Genomic DNA, 23,307 nt, shown 5'->3' with positions numbered 1-23,307 from the left:
TAATCCAGTTTGGTGTACTTCTGGTATGGGCATGAAAAATATGAAAACCCGGGATCATCAGGCTCCTTTATTCCCCATACATCCACTAACCCGTGCAACTGCATCGGGGAGCAAAGCGCCCTAAACACCCTAGGCTTAAGGCCTGTGTACGGATTTTTCTTAACCAGGTCAGCTGATATATTCAGATCCCCGTATACCAGAATGGGAGCGGGCCAGGTTGCCAGTTCCCTTTCCAATATTTCAAAGACTTCGGGATTGTCTTGGTCGGAGCCGTATTTCCCACATATTGTTACACCACACTCCAAAATGCACTTCCAAATGCTTCAAAAGAGAAACAGTTAATACAAATGAACAATATTAAACTTTGTTGGTACCTTAGTAATGTGCTTACTTTTTGGCTTCACTCCATCTGGAGCGATAACGCTCTGAAAGGAGAAAATACTGCTGTGAGTCTCAGAGTCTTCAGTGTTACTGGTCTCAGTCACGAAGACTGCGGTGTCGGAAGATAACTTTCTCTTATTTGGCTTTATTGTTCCACCAGTCACGCCATCGCTTTTAGCAGACACGCTACTGTCAGCAGCATCATAACTTCAGGCAGACCAGCAATGCAGATCTCACCACTCACATTGGGTGAACAGACTCTTCTCTGCTACATACATCCACTCTGTTCTCAAATTTGCTTGGGGCTGTCAAAATGCAAAGAGCTGCAATATATTCGCCACACTTTCCCGACTACCTTGTTTTCAAAAGTTGTGACATTCAAGCGTGATTCTTTGTTCATCTGCAAGCTGATTTTTTTAGAGGTTCTATTGCCACACAATACTCGTCCCATATTCCAATTTGTCCACAGGATGTTTTAACCCTGGTAGGTTATCAACTGCCTGTTTTGCAGATAATTTCAGATAGTTTCTGTAAGAAACTGAATTAAAATTTGCGGTAGATGAGGAACAATCACAACCGTTGTCAGAGTGAACTTTCAAAGCCATTCAATTGGCCTAGGATCAACCCCCTGGTACCCAAGCACCGAACAGGCAGGCTCAACTTAAGGTAATATGTAAAACATTTAGGCAGAAACCAAACAAGTAAAAGTCAAAATGCAAAACAATAAAAAACCAAAACCGAAATACAAAAATAAAGTAAAATATATTGAACAAAATGACACTAAAACGATAAAATCCAATAAGGAGAATTAGATATGAACTGTAACGCTGTAAGAATCACAAGGTGCCAATGGATGAGGGGCCCGTGCATGGATTATTCTCTCTGGAGCTGACTGCCAAGCCAGAGGAAACCGGAGGCCACGGCCTGCAAGCACATAGTTTAGGAATTAGCAGCAGTGGTCCAAAAAGACATTTAGTGCTCCAGGATCAGATAGGGCTGCTGGCCTACAGGGGGATTCACTGCAGGTTTGTGCACAAAGTGCTTAGAGTATTGAGAACAAGCAGCAGATGCCCAGCAGGGCAATAGCAGACGGTTGAAGGCAGCAAGGCCCGGACGAGACTGAAAGGGAGTGACAACTATGGCCCTCACCATCATGCAACAGCGTAGTGGATATCAGCGGGAGGACAACCCGGTGACAGCCACCCACTGGGGCTGGGACCCTCACGACAAGGCAGGCCGGTCTGGTGATGTGGTAAGAGATATAGCAGCCATGTCTTCAGCGAGAAGCAAGAAGGATCAGAATCTAAAAAAGATGCTTACCAAGCTCCCGATGACTGGCAGCGGAGAAGGGAGGCTCTCCCCAATGACACAAATCAGCCAAGATGCGGACACTTCTGAAGCCCCAGTTACCCACGCCTTTTTAGAGTCGCTATTCGGTGCATTACGAGGTGAATTGCAGACGCTTGCAGGAGCTGAAAAGGGAAATAGCGGGGGAGATGAAGGAGATAACCGATGGAGGCCACACGTTCCCAAACAGCATCAACGTCCCGCCTTAGGATAAGGTGGGACGTCAATGCCGTTGGGGACCGTGTGGCCTCCATCGAGGATCAGGGGCAAGCCCGGGAAGAGGAGGTGGAGCATCTACAGCAAGAGATACTCCGGCTCAAGGCTCAACAGAGTGATCTACATGGCACACACAGAAGACCTGGAGAATTGGTCTTGGCGAAACAACATCCGCGTTAAGGGAGTTCCACCTAAAGAAGAAGGGCCAGACATCACACAATACCTGCAGGGTCTCTTCAGGAGCATACTGGACGCCCCCACCGGATATTTTGGCTTACATTCCAGACTTTCAACTAAAAGAGTGTACACTACGTACTGCCAGGGACAAGCAACCACTAAGATATCAGGACCACTCCATAGCTTTGTACCAGGACCTGGCTCTAATACCCCTTCAAAAGTGTTTGGTGTTCCGAGTGGCCACCACGCGTCTTCGAAATCAAGGAATACCGTATTCTTTGGGTCACCCTTTCCGGCTGATTTTCATATGGCAGGGCAAACTCCTCCAACTCAGATCCATGCAGGACACTTGCCAGGTGCTGGGCATTGAGAATCCAATCCAGGAGGAGACAGAGGGCCCACAGATTAAAACTCCTTGAGAAAGATGGCATAAGGTAGGAGGCGTAGCACAGAGCGAGCAACGAGACTGGACCCCAAGACCATGGCACAAGAAAGACTGGCAGTGCTGAAGACATTGTTGAAGGAGACATTCCCCCATGATGACACCGTGAACGACTGAGGGACAGATAAATGACATTTGCAAGGCTTGGCGGGCGTCGAAGAAGTCTGCGGGGAGCTTAGAGACACGGGGAACAGGCCACACACATTCCCAACTATTCCGACTTCCAAGGACGTGCACGTACAAATGGCGGGCCCTGGACAATTTGAGGTTAATGGGTTTCTAAGTTGAGGTTAGGGAGGGGAGGGTGGAGAACTGGTATGTAGGTTAAAGGCGTTGAAGAGAAGATCACAGGGAAATGGAGGCCGGGCAGACGTTGGGAGCTCAGGGGTAAGAGGGATCACAGGGACCCAAATACAGGCAAAAGCTGGTGCACTCACTATGACACACCATTTCCAAGCACACACTGAAAATTCTTACTCTCAATGCGAGAGGTCTCAACAATCCCAATAAAAGGAGATCCATCCTTTCCTACCTGGATAACATGGAGGCATATGTGTGGCTCCTCCAAAAGACACAGCTCCCATCCAAAGATTGGCATAGAATGAGGTCACAACTCTTTCCTCAGCTGTTCTTTTAATCTACCCTGGATAAGAAGGCGGGTGGCTATTTTAGTAGCCAAAAGTTTTAAGGGGACAGTGGGGGGGAAAGGTGTCCGAAATCAAAGAGGTTGATGGGAGCAGGGCCATCGATAGTGTAGGTGTTGGTATGAGTATTTTTGATGCCGAAATTGTGTTGCAAACCGTCAGAGTTACTGCTCCCAAAATCACCCTTCACCCGATATACGATCAATTCAGGGGCTGCCTCAATTGCCCCTAGATAGGAAAGGGTCTCCCCACGCCCCTAAACCAATAACCATTTCAAATACCAAGGGATGGTGCTAATAGGTAAAACAGGCCCAGGGGCTCGAATCAGAACAGGTTGTCTAGTACCTCGTGCATTATTGTTCCTGCCACCCCAAGTATGAATGGCTAATCCGGATGTTTTGAGTCTGCCGCCCGCTGCTTGCCCTTATGTGTTGGTACTTGCAGCAGGAGTACTTACTTTAAAGAGGGATCAGTATGAGTCATGGGACCAGCTAAGCAATAAATGTGCGGACTGGCTATCAAGGCATAGAAGCTTCCATATATCCGAAATATAGGATATTATTATGGCACGCAGGGTTGGTTGAGTCAGTGCATCTACAAAAAATATTGAAGGGTAAAGTATTCTAATTAACTTTCGCAGACCTTCTTTGGTGAGATACCTACTAAGGGGTTGCGAATTCATAACACCTAATAGCACTAACATAAGCGCACTACCCCTTGGTTATTTCTACAAACCAAGTCATGCTCCTTTCACCAACAATTCCTCTTGAATTACTACATCTAATAGGGTCCAGGCCTTATCTGGATTATAGACCCAAGACTGACTATCAACTTTTGGGGTAAATACTGATCCTGAAATTAGGTTACCTCATGCCCTGCCAGTAACAGTGTACTATTCCCACAACCCACTTATCCCCCCAATGCAAACGAAGGCCTCAGCAAGTTCAGACCTCCTCATCTTAAGCTGGAATGTTGCAAGGTTGTACTCTAAACTGGTTAGTGGAAACATGAATCTTATTAACATCTGTTTAGAGGCCCTGTTGCACACCCAGTAGCTATCAGCGCCTTTAACAAACTCAGTGGAGCCATTCAATCCTTGCTGTCTAAAACATTTGTACAGTACTGCGCGAACCTAGATGGTTCAATCAGGAGTGCTCAATTGTCAACAGGAAGCTCCTCAAGGCCCTATCTCAAAGCCCTAGGTGTAATGATTTGGTCAAGTCCTTACGGTTGACATTTAAGCAGACTATTGCGAAAAGGAAGGAACAGTTATTAGGTGAGCCCTGGGATGTGCTCATTAATGCTGCCAGCTTAAATATTGGGAATATATTTTGGACTACTATTAAAGAGTTATGATCAATGGGACAACCGTTATTTGCCATCAGCTGCAACATAATGAGCGCTACCTGGGAAAGTCAATTCCAATTTCATTTTATTTATGATTTTGGAACTCCGAAGAGGTCCACATAAAAGTAGAACAATATAAAATATACTTTCCATAACAATCGAGTATACAGTACAGAAATGACATTTTAAGGATATTGATTGGAAACTCTAAAAGGATCTTAACATCCGTAAAAAATTGATTAATATATATTTTAAAAACTTTTTTTTTAAATTAAAGATTCTGGAGCAGAACGTTTCATTTGGTGGATTATAAATGGCGTCTATAAATGCGGTGGCAGACAAAATATTTAGTTGTAAGTAAATTGGTCTCAACCACTTACGCCGATGTAAAAATAAAGCCGGAAAAACAAAAAATACATGGATAATAACATCCTGGATTGAATTATTGCAAAAATTACACACAGCTGAAGAACCATACCAACTGGACATAACATTATTCAAAGGAATAAGATCCAGGCTCAATAAAAGCCAAAAATGGCGTACTCCATGAGGGAGATTCCAAATGATATAGGGTTGTGCTTTTTTTATCAGACAAGAGTCAAAGGCCTTAACTACACCTTTCTTTAAAATGCTAGCCTTTCTATCCATGGTAAAGCTTACTTTCCAGGAAGCCAGTTTCAAAATGGACTTCAACTGATATGGGGATAGAGAGAAGAGTACAGATTCATCTAATTGAAGTAGATCAACCGTCGTTCTAAAATTTTTTATGATTAAAGAATGCTCTTTCAGAGTTCCTAATAGTTCTTTCTGAATAAGAAATCTTAATGTACCGCATTCTCCCTTTGCAAGACTTAGAACCCAACGCACTATCCCTGCAAGGCCCTGAACCCAACTGCTACGTAAACCAAATTCTAGCCTAAGGGCGGCCACGGAACAGCCGGAGTTAACACAGAGTAAACTCCGCAAAATCTTGCCTTCAGTTGTATTTAGGAAGCCCCACTTTCCCAGGTCAAGTATTTCAGTGCCATACAGTAAGGAAGCTGGAATTTTAACACGAAAAACCTCTAATAAAAAGGAAGATCTATAAAAAGAGATGAAACTTTTGCCTTGAGCTATTGGTTTCCACGTATTATTTGCTATATGAGCCTTATCACTTAGATTTCCACATATAATTTTTCCTAGGAAGACATAGGATTTTACCACTTCCAATTTTTGCCCACCTACAAACCAGGCAACACTTCCATGTTTCGACTTTTCCCTTCCTGCAATACACATTACTTTACTTTTTGACACAGTTATCTTTAGGTGGTGGATCTCTGCATATTCGTGTAATGCCTGCAGACGATTATTTAATCCCCTCGGTGTTAAATCCAGGATTAATATATCGTCTGCGTAAAGTAAACAAGCAATCGATTTACCCCCCCAATAGAGGGGCAATACCTTCACAGGAAGACAGGGCATAGGGGAGGTCAGATATATATAGGGAAAATAATAAAGGGGCCAATAAACACCCTTGTTTTAAACCATTTGCTGTGGTAATAGCTTGGGATAGACCTCTTTCCCCTCCCATCAGGCCTCAACACCAAGTATCAGAGTGGAGGGCCCGAACTAGCTCCAGGAGGGTAGACGGCATGCCAAGATCCGCTAGTTTCCGCCACAGCAAAGGACGATCTACTTTATCAAATGCTGTGGAGAAATCTATGAAGGCTGCATAAATTCTCCCTCCTCGGACCTTAATGTATTTTTCTGTTAAAACTTGCAATGCCGTTAGGTTGTCTAAAGTTCCATGCTTTCGCCTAAACCCAGTCTGTTCAATGGGTAGAATTTCACCCATGACCACCCAATCATTAATTAGCTTCAAAAGGCATTTGGCGAAAACTTTACCTATGGCGCCCAGAAGGGCAATTTGTCGATAGTTATGTGGAGCTTCACGGTCACCCTTCTTAAAGAGGGGGACTAATAATCTCCCCTTCCAGGAAGAGAGAACTGTTTTGCGTGAGAAACAATAGCTAAACACCAGGAAGAGAATTTTGCTCCACATTTCACTATTTTGTTTTAAGACCGAGATTTGAAGCTCATCCGGACCCATAGCACCAGAGGCACGCAAACCCTTTATGGCCAATTCGATGTCTTTTTCAGAAGGCGGACCATATGGTGAGCAATCCACCTTTTGCTCTGCTACAGCCGTCTACCGTTCCATTACTAGCGTACAAGTTCTCTATGAAGCCAAACCACGTATGCTCTTCAATGGCTATTGGGAGTGGTCTAGATCTTGCTCCACAACCTTCCCCAATAAGGGACCAAAGTTTTCTTACTTGACCTTTGAAAACAGATTCCCGTAATTTAATCCATAAAGTATCTTCCCTCTCTTTTTTCAACCTAGCCTTTGCCCTACTTCTCCTTCTTTTTAGTAATACTATTCTATGGTATCTTTCGAGCGAATAAATCAAGTATTGTTCCCTTATTAACTTATTTATTTCAGTGTTAAGTAAACGAAGAGATCTAGGGATTATTTCGGTATTTCTTTTTTGGTTTGTTTTTTTTGCAATAGAGATCACCATATTTAAAAAGTCATCGAAACATTCTATTTCAGGCCCGTTCCAGTTAACCAAATTTTCCACAGTAGCCTCTAGAATGCTCTCCAAACCCCTGATTGACCTAATATCCCAATGGCATCTCCCGGAGTTCTTTCCAAAGCCGACCAATTCACTGTTTAATGACCATGGGTCCGTCTTAGATGGATTAAGATTTACAGTGATGGTTAATATTTTATGGTTGCTATATGATGTATTTGAGACCATAGGATCTTTCAAAAGGGAGAAGGAGGAACTTCCCACTATCACATAGTCGAAGATGGATTTACTATTATTAGATTTGTGGGTTAAGTTAGCCGGTGTATCTGAGGATAACCTTCCATTTGCTACAATACCTTCTATTTCGGTCAATTCCTCAAGAAGCAGTTTCCCTCTCTTATTTGTCCTGATATTGTCCGGAAAAAGGGCTTGAGGAATCTGCAAAGATTCCTCTTTGTCTTTATTTCTAAACATCTCCAGGCTAAGGTTGGAGATTTTACAATTAAAATCCCCTAGCAAAATTATATGAGGGGTAGCTTCTGCAGCAATTATTTTCTTTATATAGGCAAAGACCTTTTTTAAAAGTGCATTATAGCAGGCATCTGGAGGAATATAGGCGTTTAACAAATGCAGTGGTTTACAGCTTTGATCATTGTCGAAATTAGACAGTGTTATTGCCTGGAAAAGATTGCTAGGGTCTAAGTAGTGAGCAAAATCCCATTTTATCTTATTAGACTGCAAGCAAGCCACCCCGCCCCTTGCATGGCCTCTCCTAGAGGGAGTAGCTCTTCCAGCTAGCAAAAAATAATCTTTACCCGCAACTAATTTCTCTACACACCAAGTCTCTTGGAGACAGATCACATTGGCATCTAATGTATGTAAAAATTGTAGCTTTTCTAGGCTATTCTGTATTCCAGCAGCATTCCAAGATAGAATTTTTAGGTCATTGTTAGCAATGGGGATGCTGTTTAGGATTATTATTAGATCTACTTGACACAGGCAGCCAATTCCATTGGAGGCTCTCAGAGACATTCCGTTGGGATGACAGGGAAAGGGGATTTATATATGTCACCTGTCGTACATTTTTTGAGATACAGATTTTTAAGTCTTCAGTATTGAGAAGACAATCTCTACTACCTGAGACTGCCTGAAGTAGCAGGGGCTTATTAACGAGACTTCTCCTTCGTGATTTTTCTAAGAAAGGAGTGACATCAATTCCCTTACTTTGTAGCCCTTCTGACCATTGAAGGATATGATTTACAATGATTTTTGAATAAAACCTTAACCCCGCTATATGTCCAACTTCTGGTTTCAAAAGGGAAACCAAGTCCATATCACTACTTTGGATAAGTTTCAGACTTTCGATCTTCGAAAAACATTTAAGGAGCGAGGACCTATTTAATAAGAGATTCGTATCAAACAAAGGGAAAAAGTCTAGATGAAGAGTATCTATACTTTCACTTTCATGGACATCATTAGACGTTTTTGGAACGTCTTTTTTCCCCAATCATATCAGAGAATGAGTTAGCCAGGGGATTAAGTGCAACAGATATTTGACTGGTTGGATTCAATTGCCCAGTGTGGTAACAATTATATACAATAGAGAAAGTAAAAATCCTTGGGTATGTCGACGGCGTTTCGATCTATGTAACTTTAGACAAAGTTACATAGATCGAAACGCCGTCGACATACCCAAGGATTTTTACTTTCTCTATTGTATATAATTGTTTTTTAACCTTGATGTTGTTGTGTGACAGTCCGTTCACTTTGTTCACTTTTGTCACGTCCTGCACCGTACTATTCACTTGAGCACCTGAAATACAGTATAAGTATAAATATTTATGTATATCCAAAAAAGAATAGATCAAAATAAATAACTTTTTCTACCTATACCTACAGTCTTTGCTCCCTAGCGTTTATTGAATACTCGCTAACCATACCTGTCCTCTAGGACCTAATCAGGCCAAAAACTGAACCAGTGTGACTGAAAAAGCATCATTCTACCCCAGGTTCTACTAAGTGGGGTTCCCTTGTTCATAAAAAACATAAAAATAGGAAATAGCTCATCGGACCGTTTTCCAGAATCTACCAGAATTTTTTCTTCTTGATCAGGCTTATATACGCAATCATCTACTGGAGCTTTTGATGGAATTTCAAGTATATTCCTAAATATCACTACTGTGTCCTTTCGTTCAATTAGCTGAGAATTACCATCATATACAATTTGGACTGAATCTTGAAAAACATTCTCAACTTATTCACGTCCACCGTGACTTTCTTTGCTTTCAGTTCTATTGGGGTCAACTCATTGCCTGGACTAGATTCCTTACCCTCTTTTCTATTCAATAATACCTTTAAAATGTGGGTTACGGTTTCTAACACACAGTCTGAACCACCAACGAATTTTTCTAATAACCCTAAAATAGAGGAAAGCAAGTGTTCTAAAGATGATAAAGAATTAGAGACAGGTTTATCCTGCCCGGTAGATTGATTAAGGTGAAAATCAGTGATATTAAAATCAGGACTCATGGAGATATTTGATTCCGATATTAAATAATGGGATTTATTAGAGGGAGTACTACTGTATAGTTGAAGTCCTGAGTGAGCTATTGCTGCTGGGGTATTTACTAATTCAGGGATCTTACTTGTATCATAGGAAATATATCTCTTGCAAAGTTCTATATCTAAATCAGGGAGAGTGAAGTCATTACTACGAGCCTCCACCAACGGGGGAGGGCCAAGAGGTTATTTTAAGATTCTATTGGGGGGAAGTAGGGATCTGTGCACAGTTACCTCCGCTGTTTTAAGGGTCGAGCCTAAGGGGCCATGGGGGGGCAGAAGACTGTTGTTATTTTTATTTTTATCCCCAATAGACTGCACTAACTGGCCCGACGGTTTCAATAGGTCTTGGGGCCCTCCCTCCCCAGCAGAAAGGGTAAGCATCATTATAATCCGCGTTACGCGTTTTATCAGAACTTTCCCGTACCATCTCACGGTCTATCTGCGGTTACCCCCGCAATCCTTTACAATCAGTGTCATGATTAGGGGTGTCCATAGATAGAGGGAGTACAGATTCGTATTGGTAAAGAGCCAGGTCTTCAAGGCCTTACGGAATGAGTTTCCAGAATCAAAATATAAAGAGGAAGGGAGTTCAACAAATTGTCCGCAGCAAGCGAAAAGGACACCCTCCCCCCCATCTAGATTTTCTTGAATCTAGGCACAGTCACCAAATTCTTGCTGGAAGATCTTAACTGCTTACCAGGGACATATCTCCGAAACAATTTTTTAATGCCTTCTGATCTCTTATAAAAGGTCTTGCGCACCAAACACAGGGCTTTAAACTCAATTCTCCGGCCCAAAGGAAGCCAAGGAAGGCTCTTGATGGTAGCCGCAACAGAGTGGAATTTAGGAAGGCCCATCACCAGCCTGGCAGCAGCATTCTGCACAAGTTGGAGTCGGTGTAGGAGACCCTTGTTTATCCCTACATAAAGGGCATTGCAGCAATCCAATCTGGACAGCACAAGGGCCACCACTGCCTGTTTCCGCGTGGGGTGGAGAAATTGACATATCTTTCTGAGAGTTCTTTTCATTCCGAAGCAGGTGGAGACTTCTATTTATTTGGGGGCCCAAGGAGAGGGAGGTATCAACTATGATGCCTTGATTTTTGGCACTGAGGCCAGGGCGAGGGCACGATCCAAGCATATCTGGCCTCCAGGCCCTGGACCAAATTTCCTGATTGTCTCCAAAAATTTAAATCTCAGTTTTATCCCCATTGAGTCTTAGCTAGTTCTTTACCATCCATGCAGCTACCGCCTGCATGCAGCTTGTAAAATTTGCTGCTGAAGCTTCAACACTCTCAGTGATGCTAATCATGATTTGAGTGTCATCAGCATAGGATAACAGTTCTAGGCCAAAAGATCTTACAACCCTGGCAAGCAGGGCAACATAAAGGTTAAAAGGGTGGTACTCAATGAGGATCCCTGGGGAACTCCGCAGAACAGCCGTTTAGGAGCAGAAAGGAATTGACCCATCGTAACTCTTTGAGCCTGTTCCGTAAGAAAAGATGTAAGCAAATTAAGGGCGGAGCACTCAACCCCTATTTCCCGGAGCCTCCCAGCCAATCTAAGGGGAGAGATAGTATCGAGGCTGCCGTTAGGTCCAGAAGGGTCAGTAAGGTGGTGTAACTTGCGTCGACCTGTTGTCGAATGTTGTTAAAAACAACGGTTTACGCCGTCTCGGTACTGTGCTCACTTCTGAACCCATGTTGCGAGCCATCGAGCAACTGATGATCCTCCAGATAGGTGCTAAGATGGAGGTTCAGGTGTATCTCCAAGATTTTAGCTGGGACAGGCAACAGGAAATTGAACTGTAGTTCTTTAGTTCTGCCGGATCCAGAGAGGGCTTCTTTAAGAGAGGTTTAACCACGGCCGTTTTCCAGGCAGTGGCATACTGGCCAGAAGTAATAACGGCATTAAGAACTACGGTCAAAGTAGGAACAATAGCCTCCATTCCTAGTTTCAGGATCTTCAGGGGACAGGGCTCCATAGGGGAGCCAGATCTAATTCCCCCTACCATCCGCTCCGTGTCTTCTTGAAGTATAGGGGGAAAGACGCTCAAGGGGCAATCCTTTGGAGGAGCTTCCAGAGAATCTGACAGACGATCGGCCTTTGACCCTCCGACTTTGGATATCTCCAGGGAAAAATATATGTGCTTGATTTTGTCAGTATAAAAGCATTCCCTTTTATCACATAGCTCCTGGGAGACCTCGGTGTTGGCAGAGGCCGAGGGGGCTAGGAGGGAATTAATCACAATGAAGAGTTCCCTGTGGGATTTAATGGATTCCGTCATCTTGGAATAGTAGATAACCTTTTCCTCATTAATAGCTAACCTATATTCCTTCAATCTGAGTTTATGCAGGTCCCTTTCGGCTGGGATAAGCTCACAGCGCCATATTTTTTCCTGCTGTCGGCATACCTGCCTACGGTTTCTCAACCTTTCGGTGAACCAGGGTGCTGAAGGGCGTTTTCTGGCCACATAATGCTCCAGAGCTGCCAAGAGCCAGTTGGAAAAATCATCATAGATTGAGTTAACAACCAGGTGGGGGAGACAGCAATAATTACTAAGCTTAATTAGAAGACCCTCCTTATTTATGCGGCTACGGTTTCTCTTCATCTCCACCCTGTTCTTAAAATTGGGACCTGGGTGGGATTCTGCAATTCGCAGAAAAAATGGAATGGCGTAATGATCAGACCAAGAGAGTGGGATGGGATCATTCACCTCCATCCTCGGATCGTTAGAGAAGATCACGTCCAGAATGTGTCCGCCGTATGAGAGGTGCTCCTCACCAGCTGAGGAAGGCCACAGGAGTCCATAGTTCCCAGGAAAACCTGCGTTTTAGAGCACAGAGTTTTCTCCAAATGGAAGTTAAAATCACCCAAAAGAGTGACAGTGGATCTAGCCAAATAAGGCTCAATCCGATTGCTGAAGTCCTGATTAAACATTCCACTGGGTCCGGGAGGCCGGTAGCTAACCCGTGGCAAGGTTACAAGGAAACAGCAGTGGAAACCTTGGGGTTAGCAATCGAAAATTGGTAGGAGGGATCAGTAAATTATCTGGCGATCAAAAATGCAATAAACAAACAATGCTTTCTCCTGTCACATACAAATGATCTAGCAGAATATGCGTCAAGAAGAGGGCCACCCGGGTTGGCAACATCATACATTGGGCATAAGATCCAGTCCTACCTTAGCCAAGCGCTGGGAAGGAACGCACTTAAAAACATTATATGGGAGAGGGGCGTGGCCAACTGCAGAGCATGGCGGCAGCTTGAAGAGCGAGCTCCTCCAGGCAAACCGGCCCGCGTTCACAATCCGTACATTGATCCGACTTTTTTCCAGCTCGAAGGAGCGACATCGGCTTGGGGACCCAAGCGGCACAGCCTAATCCGATCCCGGCAGTGACTGGACGCCGGGAACTGATCCATCCTGAGGCGGTGTGCAGAGGCCTGCGCCTGCCTGGCCGCACCGACCTAAAGTGACGAGAGAACCCGGGCGGAAGTTCACCCTCCTTGGCCCGGGCGCTGTGCGTGCGGCCGGCCGGCCAGCCACCACTGAACTTTGTCGCGCGAGGTGCTGGAGCGCGCCACCTGTCCAGCGTCGACCCCTGCGTGTACCGAGGGGACTGTGAGGAGCGAGATTGGCTGCGGATGCCGTCCAGAGGCAGCGCAACTGCCGGCGGGGACGAGGGTCTCCCTGGTCCTCAGGCGGCGCCATACTGAAAGACGCAGGGGACCGGACACGCCATGCATGCTGCGGGGTAAGGCACCTTGATCCAGGACCCCTGCCCTCCACCCGCGCTGTAACCGACCAGAGTCGCAAAGCACATTAACGAAGAGACGGGTCTCAGCCCCATTATCCTAGCGTGGGAGAGGCTCCGTGTGAATGCTTCCATAGAGGTACCCGGCGCATAAGACATTCTGTTGCGTAGCCGATCCCGCTCTGGCGGAGCTGCGCTAACACGCGGAGGACGACTGGCATACTCCGCAGGGTGCCCCTTGTGCAGCACTACAGCAGCGCAGCAGTTAGTAGCGCTACGAAGAGCGCGGAGGACAGGAGTGAAGACGCAATAAACCGCGACAGAGCGACTTAACAGCAGGCGTACTGGTCATCACGGCCGCCGGCTGCGCCGCGCCTAGGCCCTGTGGGGGGGGGGGGGGGTGCGGAGCCCCCTTGGATCCAGTGGGTCGCACAATTGACTGTCTGGCGACCGGGAATAACACGCACCTCCAAGGCCGAAAACGGACACTACAGCCGAATACAACTACGTCCGCCACCTGCGCAACAACATGGCGGGTAAGGGCACAAGGAGTGCGTCGACCCAAGCGAAGCTTGATAAATTTGCATACAGTCAGCATGGACAATCACAAAGTGGCGGCCGCCACTCGACTGGAACGGCTCTAGAAACAGGCGGAACTCCGAAGGTGACCCTGGAGGACGTAATGAAAACTCTCACCGAAGTCCGGACGACAGTGGGCTCCATCTCCTCCGAGGTGACACTGCTCCGGGCAGACTTCAAGAAAATGGCGGAAAGAGTGTCCCAAGTGGAGGTAGTTACGAAGTCGCTCATTGAGGACACCTCGGACCTGCAAGTAGCCATGGAGCGCATGGAAAGAGTCACTAAACAGTTACAGGAGAAGCTCGACGATCAGGAAGGGCGTTCCCGAAGAAACTACGTCCTTATCCTGGGCCTGCCGGAATCGGAGGGTAAAGCTGCAATGGATCTATACGTTGAGGAGCTAATCAAAACCCAGCTGAAACCTAAAGGCTTATCGCACTTCTTTTCTGTAGAAAGAGCACACTGTGTTCCAGGTGGGGCGGCTAAGCCGGGCGCTAACCCTAGACCAGTGCTGGCCAGACTGTTCAACTTTAGGGATAGAGACGCAATCCTGCAGGCAGCGAGGGTCTCCCCACCTGTGAAAATTCAGAACTCAACTCTAGCCTTTTTCCCGGACTACACGGCTGAGGTGGCTAGGCGCAGGAAATCATTCACGGAAGTAAAGAAGACACTGCGAGAAAAGGGCCTGCCATACTCAATGCTTTTCCCCGCCAAATTGCGCATCGTGGCTGAAGGAAAAACATGGTTCTTTGACACACCGGAGGTGGCCAGGGAATGGCTTGATGGATGGAGACAGGAGGGCCAACCCCAGCGCCCACACAGGGACAGACACCACCAGCGCAACGGAGGGCAGACAGATCATCCGTCCGGAGGCCCCGCGAACGGGGAGGGTGCAGCAGGTCTGGAATCGGATCTTGAAAGGGACCCACTTGACTCTGGACAACCTGTTAGGGGCTGATTTAAGTGGGTTGCATGAAGGACAGCATGTTTACAACCCTTGGGACCTTGGAGCTGATGGAGCTGAGTAGGACGGGCAATGGCCGGTGCCTGTAGGGGTCTCACCAACCCCACAAGCAAGTAAGATGAACGGGGATGGGATTAAGCACTCTGCCAAGTTGGGGAAGCGGGCAGGAGTTCGTCCGTGGTGCAGGGAAGCAGGGAGGGGGCGGGGGGGGGGGGGGGAAGTTGTAATGTTATGGTTAATGTTCTCAGTCATCGTTACTTCAGTAGGAACCACCGTGCTACTACAAGCCATACACTCATGGTACTCTAGCACAAGTCATTGCATATATGTTCCACCCCAATTCCACACATCAGTAACACTAGACGTACACCTAAATGGCCCGACAGAATAAAGATATACCCGCTGAGGGCGGCCCGCCAATGACACAGTGGTACCCCCCCTAAAACTGCTTACGTGGAATGTTAGAGGCCTAGGGGACAAAATTAAAAGGGGGTTGGTCATTCAGACCATCAAACGCCACGGGCCTGACTTGGTGATGTTGCAGGAAACGCACCTGGCTGGGACTACATGCAAAGCACTAGACAGACGAGGGTACATCATGGCGGCACACGCGGAATTCCCTACAGGGTCCAGGGGCACTGGGATACTCCTCAAAAAGACCTCCTCCTTTATGGTTGAGAGCCGTAAGACAGACGATCAGGGTCGATTTGCGGCGCTGTCTGGCCAGTGGGAAGGGAGACCCCTCAACGTGGTGTCAGTGTACATCCCCCCGGCGCTGCACTCTACGGCGCTGCCGGCGTTGGGTCAATTTCTCATTAATCTCCCAGAGGGTGACATGATCATTGGGGGAGACTTCAATGCCATAACGGACCCCTTGCAAGACACCTTTCCCGTACGGGAACGCCAGAGAGGGACTGCCACGCTTCCTGGTTTTCTGACGGCGCTAGGCCTCACAGATGTTTGGCGCCAATTGCACCCCACAACGACTCAATACACGCACTACTCCTCTACTCACAACAGTCTCTCACACATGGACTACTTTTTCTTTTTGGGGGTGGGACTGGGATCAGTCGACAAAATAGAAATCCTACCCAGAGGTATATCTGACCACGCCCCACTGTCCCTCCACATTACGACTAAAGAGAAGAAGCGCGCCAGACTCTATCCAATTTACCCCAATTATTTAACAGTCCCCGGAATCAAGAAAAAGCTCAAAACGGCCACAACGGATTACTTTACAGAAAATGCGGGGACGGTTTCCTCACCTTCAGTGCTCTGGGAGGCCTACAAAACAGTCCTGCGCGGCGCAGCCATAGCGGCTATTACGGGACACAAACAAGACTCCAGAAGTGAACTCGCTCAGCTAGAATTGGCGCTTCACACTGCAACCGCCGCTCACATGTCAAACCCTACCCCCGACACCACACATACGCTACATCTCAGACAACAGCAACACCTGGCCCATCTCACATCGGTTACTAAAGGACACTTAGCAAGCACCGCACACAGGATATATGATGTGGGCGATAAAGCAGGGAAGATGCTGGCCTGGTTAGACAAGCGGAGCGGTAGCAACAGAGGTATTCAGAGACTCTACGCACAGGATGGTCAGCTGCTGACACACCCTGAACAAATAGTACGCACCCTGGCACGCCACTATCAGGATATATACACGCCAATCCGGGTTGTTACAGAACAGGAGGCGTTGGCATCCCTCGACAACATTGCTGTCCCTGCGCTTTCACAGGATGCACAACAGGAACTAGACACTGATTAAGAGAGTGTGAACAGGGCAGAACTCCCTCTGGATCAGCGCATAGCCACGATAGTAGCCATTCCTAAGCCGGCCAAAGCGCCGACGGAGTGCGCCTCGTACCGACCCATCTCTTTGCTTAACGTGGAAGCAAAGATCCTGGCGAAACTCCTGGCGAGACGCCTGACCAAACACCTGCATACCCTCATACACCCAGACCAATCGGGGTTCATGCCGCATAGAAGCACAGCACTGAACCTGCGGAGGGTCCATGGAGTCCTGGCACGAGCACATCTCCTCTCTGAGCAGGCTGTCATCCTGTCCCTTAACGCCAAAATGGCCTTCGATCTGGTGGAGTGGGAGTATCTATTTGCTGTCCTTACACGTATGGGCTTCGAACCGAAATATATCACATGGGTACGGCTACTGTATAAGTCGCCAATGGCGCAGGTGGTAGCGAACGCCCACATTTCGCCGGCCTTCCCCCTAGGGCACGGGACCAGACAAGGGTGCACGCTGTCGCCCCTGCTTTTCGCACTAGTGCTGGAGCCACTGGCTGTCCTGCTCAGAGCAACACCACTGTTTAGAGGCATCGCCTGGGAGGAGGGGTGGGAGGATAAAGTCTCCCTGTATGCAGATGACATGCTGATCTACATGGCTAATCCCAATGAGGGTATTCCTGCCCTGCTGTCCCTGTGCGACGAGCACGGAAAAGCGTCGGGTTACACCTTAAACTGGTCCAAATCCATAATATTCATACTTAAAGGCCCGGAGCCGTTATTGCGGGATGACTGCCCCCTGCAATTAGCAACCGGCTCATTCAAATAGTTAGGTATTTTCGTCACCTCTAATGCGGCGGACTTTTACACCGAGAACTTGGTACCACCACTGGCACGTCTACGTGCTGATGTTAAGTACTGGGCTACCCTGCCGCTCACCCTCCTTGGACGAGCAGCATCATTTAAAATGATGGCGCTCCCTACATTTCTCTACGTGTTAGAAAATGCCCCTTATGTGGTGACTCCACGCTACTTCCAGCAGGTAGCTGCATTGGTGTCTGCTCTGCTGTGGAATAACGGCCCAGCCCGTATAGCACATGACAAATTAGTGAAGAGCTGGTACGAAGGGGGGATTACGTTACCCAATCTTCAATTGTACTATTGGGCGTCACAACTTAAGATAATTAATCACTGGATCCATGTCCCACGGGAGGACCCCGCATACAAGGCGGACTGGTCACAGTTGGGAACGGACGGCATGCTCTCAGTGTTGTACAATCCTTCACAGGTTCGGAAATTGATTGGCCCGACGTTCCATACAGCGACCCTATGGCACACAGCACAAACTAGGCTGGAAAGGGAAGATTACCAAAATGACACCGTTATGGGACGCGAACTCACTAGGAAACCTAAGATCCAGCAAAGGTTTCGCACGATGGGACCAAATAGGGATTTCAGTGGTAGGAGACCTTTGGGACAAGGGATCGGTGGTACGGTTTAGGACCCACTGAGACGTTCAGATATGTGCAAATCCGGCACGCACTACTACGCGCAATTCCACCCGACACCACACTTCCAGAATCGTCACCACTAGAAGATAGGTTATTGACAGACTTTATGGAACAAAAGGCAACCTCTCTCACATACAAAAAGCTGGTTAACAACCTGACAGACCCTACGCAGAAACTTAGGGAGAGGTGGATGGGGGAACTAGGTGACATAGACGACACAGATTGGAACGAGGCGCTTGCGTCTCCTAGAGAAGTAGGAATCTTGGCTAGGTTCAGGTTAGTACAACTGAAGATTCTACAACGCACATATTACACCAGGACGCTTCTACACAAGATACAGCGGGCACCACACCCTTTCTGCCTGAGGGGATGCGGGGAGGAGGGAACGCTACTCCACACACTATGGGACTGCCCACTAATCCAGAACGTTTGGAGACAAATCATGCGCACAGTCTCTCAAACCCTTGAAATATCACTCCTGCCTGAACCCCGTAAATGCCTCTTGAACATTTGGGACCCCACAGACCTGAACAGGTATGGACAATTATGGGTCACATTGGCTGTCACAGTGGCCAAAAGAGACATCGCACAAAAATGGGGTGCTCCAGAGTTGCATACAGTGAATGGCTGGATTAGAAATATGGACCTTCTAATGGTGAAGGAAAGGGCGGTGTACGTACTGCGGGCATGCCCCCGTAAATGGAACAAAGTGTGGATGCCGTGGAATAAATACAGGGGGGAGCCATGTGCACCCTTACCAGAGGACGATGATTTAGAGTCAGAAGAAGAAGATGACTAGAGGGGGCGAACCTGTATATTGAACTTTGGTTTGGTAGTGGGGTGAAACGAGAAAATGTTATTACCTTTGAAAATGTACTGACTATGTGCAATGGAAGATAACTACCTGTAAAAGGCTGCAACACTCTACTGAAGCGATGACGTTAGTTAGGTTCTGTAACTGTAAAAAAATGTATTTTTCTTTTTGTTTTCCTTATTCTTTTCCGTTACTTAAAACCTGCTAAGGACAGACTGTAATATGTGAATGGGCAGAATACGGACTGAACTAGGATATGGTGTATTAGTAAGTGAGATTTTGTACAAAATGGTTGCTCTTATTTCTCCCATGTCCATAGTGTGAAGATAAATACAGACGTTGAGCTGTTGTATATTTTATCAGTATCGCTGATACAAACTTGTACTGCTATGCAACTACTGATCGCAAATGTCAATGTAAATAACTTTTCTGCCTTCCTGACAATAAAGTTTTTCAAAAAAAAAAAAATAAAAACATTATATGGGCTAGACTAGTGCCCCTTCAAATTAAGGAACTAAATCCCGGATGGAAGTCCCTTGAACACAAAACAAGATGCAGACTCTGCAACTATAAACACGAATCTCTGTTACACATGATTTGCTGCTGCCCTGTGATGCTTCTCCCCCGTCAGACCCATTTAAAACAAATTTGGCTACGGCTCGGGGTTCGGACAGTAAAAGAAGCGGTGGCAGCACTTTTCTCTTGCTCTCTTCCAGCAGATTTGGCGAGGTTTGGGAAATATATGGCAGAGCTGCGAAAAGGGCTTGCGGAAGAAGACAGGTCATGCAATATGCAGTTAACTCCACAGAATAAGTAATATGTGCCCCCTTCAAATCAGATGGAGAAGGTATTACATTTTTACATTTTGGCCAAATATTACAAGAAACTTAGTAAGAAAGACGCATTGGCTGACCCTTGTGATGTCATCAATGGACAGACATAAATATTCACATATTTACCGTATTTTAATTGCCTCGAGACTGTTGTATATAAATGTTTTCTTTTATAAACCGCTGTTTTTTTAAAACCTTTTATAACTGGCATACAAGTAGTATTGCAAATGGTTTTAAGTAACTGTGCAAAATAAATAAAAAATTCATTCATTCATTCAATGCCAATAGCTTAAATTCTCGCAAATGCGAGACCTATTGCATTGCAAACGTTTTTGGGGAACTCTGGTCACCCTACAATAGCGTGAAAAAGCTGTGCCAGGACGAACTCCGGGCTCTCTTCCTCTCTCTCAAAGGCTGCTATCTATGTTGTCCCTCCCAGTGTCATATCTTAAACTGCAGTGATTGCTCAGCTTGAGAGGCACGAGGGTCTGCATCACCTGTGTCCTCTTGAAGTATCCTTGCTGACTAGGAGGGCGGTCTCTTCACAAAGACAGCGTGCGCCAATAAGAGGGAGTCACGAAGCTCCACAGACAGCGCGCGCCAATGAGGAGAGGGAGTTGCGAAGCTCCACAGACAGCGCGCGCCAATGAGAGGGCGTCGCGAAGCTCCACAGACAGCGCGTGCCAATGAGGAGAGGGAGTCGCGTAGCTCCAAGGACTGCGCGCGCCAATGAGGAGAGGGAGTCGCGAAGCTCCACAGACAGCGCGCGCCAATGAGAGGGAGATGCGAAGCTCCACAGAGAGCGCGCACCAACAGAGGGAGTCGCGAAGCTCCACAGACAGCGTGCGCCAATGAGAGGGAGATGCGAAGCTCCACAGAGAGCGCGCGCCAATGAGGAGAGGGAGTCGCGAAGCTCCACAGACAGCGCGCGCCAATGAGGAGAGGGAGTCGCGAAGCTCCAAGGACTGCGCGCACCAATGAGGAGAGGGAGTTGCGAAGCTCCACAGACAGCGTGCGGCAATGAGAGTGCGTTGCGAAGCTCCACAGACAGCGCGTGCCAATGAGGAGAGGGAGTCGCGAAGCTCCAAGGACTGCGCACGCCAATGAGGAGGGGGAGTCGCGAAGCTCCAAGGACTGCGCACGCCAATGAGGAGGGGGAGTCGCGAAGCTCCAAGGACTGCGCACGCCAATGAGGAGAGGGAGTTGCGAAGCTCCACAGACAGCGTGCGCCAATGAGGAGAGGGAGTTGCAAAGCTCCACAGACAGCGTGCGCCAATGAGGAGAGGGAGTCGCGAAGCTCCACAGACAGCGCGCGCCAATGAGAGGGCGTCGCGAAGCTCCACAGACAGCGCGCGCCAATGAGGAGAGGGAGTCGCGTAGCTCCAAGGACTGTGCGCGCCAATGAGGAGAGGGAGTTGCGAAGCTCACAGACAGCGCGCGCCAATGAGGAGAGGGAGTCGCGAAGCTCCACAGACAGCACGCGCCAATGAGGAGAGGGAGTCGCGAAGCTCCACAGACAGCGCGCGCCAATGAGGAGAGGGAGTCGCAAAGCTCCACAGACAGCACGTGCCAATGAGAGGGAGATGCGAAGCTCCACAGACAGCGCGCGCCAATGAGGAGAGGGAGTCGCGAAGCTCCACAGACAGCGCGGGCCAATGAGGAGAGGGAGTCACGAAGCTCCACAGACAGCGCGCGCCAATGAGGACAGGGAGTTGCGAAGCTCCACAGACAGCGCGCGCCAATGAGGACAGGGAGTTGCGAAGCTCCACAGACAGCGCGCGCCAAAGAGAGGGAGATGCGAAGCTCCACAGACAGCGCGCGCCAATGAGGAGAGGGAGTCGCGAAGCTCCACAGACAGCGCGCGCCAATGAGGAGAGGGAGTCGCGAAGCTCCACAGACAGCGCGCGCCAATGAGGAGAGGGAGTCACGAAGCTCCACAGACAGCGCGCGCCAAAGAGAGGGAGATGTGAAGCTCCACAGACAGCGTGCGCCAAAGAGAGGGAGATGCGAAGCTCCACAGACAGCGCGCGCCAAAGAGAGGGAGATGTGAAGCTCCACAGACAGCGCGCGCCAATGAGGAGAGGGAGTCGCGAAGCTCCACAGACAGCGCGCGCCAATGAGGAGAGGGAGTCGCGAAGCTCCACAGACAGCGCGCGCCAAAGAGAGGGAGATGTGAAGCTCCACAGACAGCGCACGCCAAAGAGAGGGAGATGCGAAGCTCCACAGACAGCGCGCGCCAAAGAGAGGGAGATGCGAAGCTCCACAGACAGCGCGCGCCACTGAGGAGAGGGAGTCGCGAAGCTCCACAGACAGCGCGCGCCAAAGAGAGGGAGATGTGAAGCTCCACAGACAGCGCGCGCCAATGAGGACAGGGAGTTGCGAAGCTCCACAGACAGCGCGCGCCAATGAGGACAGGGAGTTGCGAAGCTCCACAGACAGCGCGCGCCAAAGAGAGGGAGATGCGAAGCTCCACAGACAGCAATTAGGACGCCTGGAGCGCGCTTGGAAGGGATGTGACGAAGGAAGACACAGAGGATTCCAGAATGCTCCTGATAAATACTTGAGGGACGAGAGGAGCGTTAAAGTAAACACGAACCGTACAGAAGCACAGAAATCATGACTCAGTCTTACGGTTAAAAAACCCAATGGGCCTTCGGCTCCCAGCGATGCCTGCATGTGACGCAGGTATGAAAAGAAAGGACTTCACTGAAAGAGAAGCCATGGCTCGAGCTTCGCGCGCAACGAGGCTGCTCCCGAAGCTGAACAGGGAGGGCTCAATGCGGCGCCCGCCCTTCCCACGGCCACTACTCGATACGGGAAAAACCATGTTTACAAGTCGGCAGAGTCGGTTTCCTGCGGTTCATGTTGTGCTTTCCTTTGGCTGATGGCGGTTGGAAGTGGCGGCAGTGGCGAGGCTCCAAACAAAATAGAACGAATAGAAACACGCCCCCTCCCCCCCAATGGACGAGCCGGGCCGAGGAGCTCTGCACTCACATCAATCTCCGCCTCGCGCTCCGTGTGTCTCATTCATCGTGTCACTGTCCTTCTTGTGTTTGTGTCCCTGCGAGGACACCGTCTCACCTGTCCTGGCGCTGAGCTGTCAGCTAACGAGCCACAGGTGTCGCCCTTTATTCCACGCTCCACCAGGGAAGACTGTGTCTGTCCTCAGCGCATGCGCAGTTCTCATCCACAGGCCCTCTTTAATCTGCGGTTGGCGCTATCTGTCCTCAGCGCATGCGCAGTTGTTCAACCACAGACCCTATGTAGTTCAGTCCCAGTGTTACACAAAGGCATCAGAAACCTCACCAGGGCTAGCGAGGGTGCCAGACCCACAGCAGGGACCACAGCACCCATATTAAACCCCAGGTGAGGTCATGAGATAGAAAGATTGAACACCTAATTATTGTATAGC

General features: G+C 48.1%; 1 long non-coding RNA gene across 1 annotated transcript in view; it reads right to left on the bottom strand.

The window, feature by feature from the left end:
• Window positions 1-23,022, bottom strand: part of LOC144806564 (uncharacterized) — a 72,798-nt gene extending 49,776 nt beyond the window's left edge. The window contains exon 1 of the long non-coding RNA XR_013605834.1: window positions 22,890-23,022. This is a non-coding gene — a long non-coding RNA (uncharacterized LOC144806564). The remainder of the gene's footprint in view (window positions 1-22,889) is intronic.
• Window positions 23,023-23,307: the final 285 nt, after the last annotated feature.

This window comes from Lissotriton helveticus (assembly GCF_964261635.1).
Source record: "Lissotriton helveticus chromosome 1_1 unlocalized genomic scaffold, aLisHel1.1 SUPER_1_unloc_87, whole genome shotgun sequence".
Taxonomy (NCBI): Eukaryota; Metazoa; Chordata; class Amphibia; order Caudata; family Salamandridae; genus Lissotriton; species Lissotriton helveticus.
This window is presented reverse-complemented; position numbering and strand designations above follow the sequence as displayed.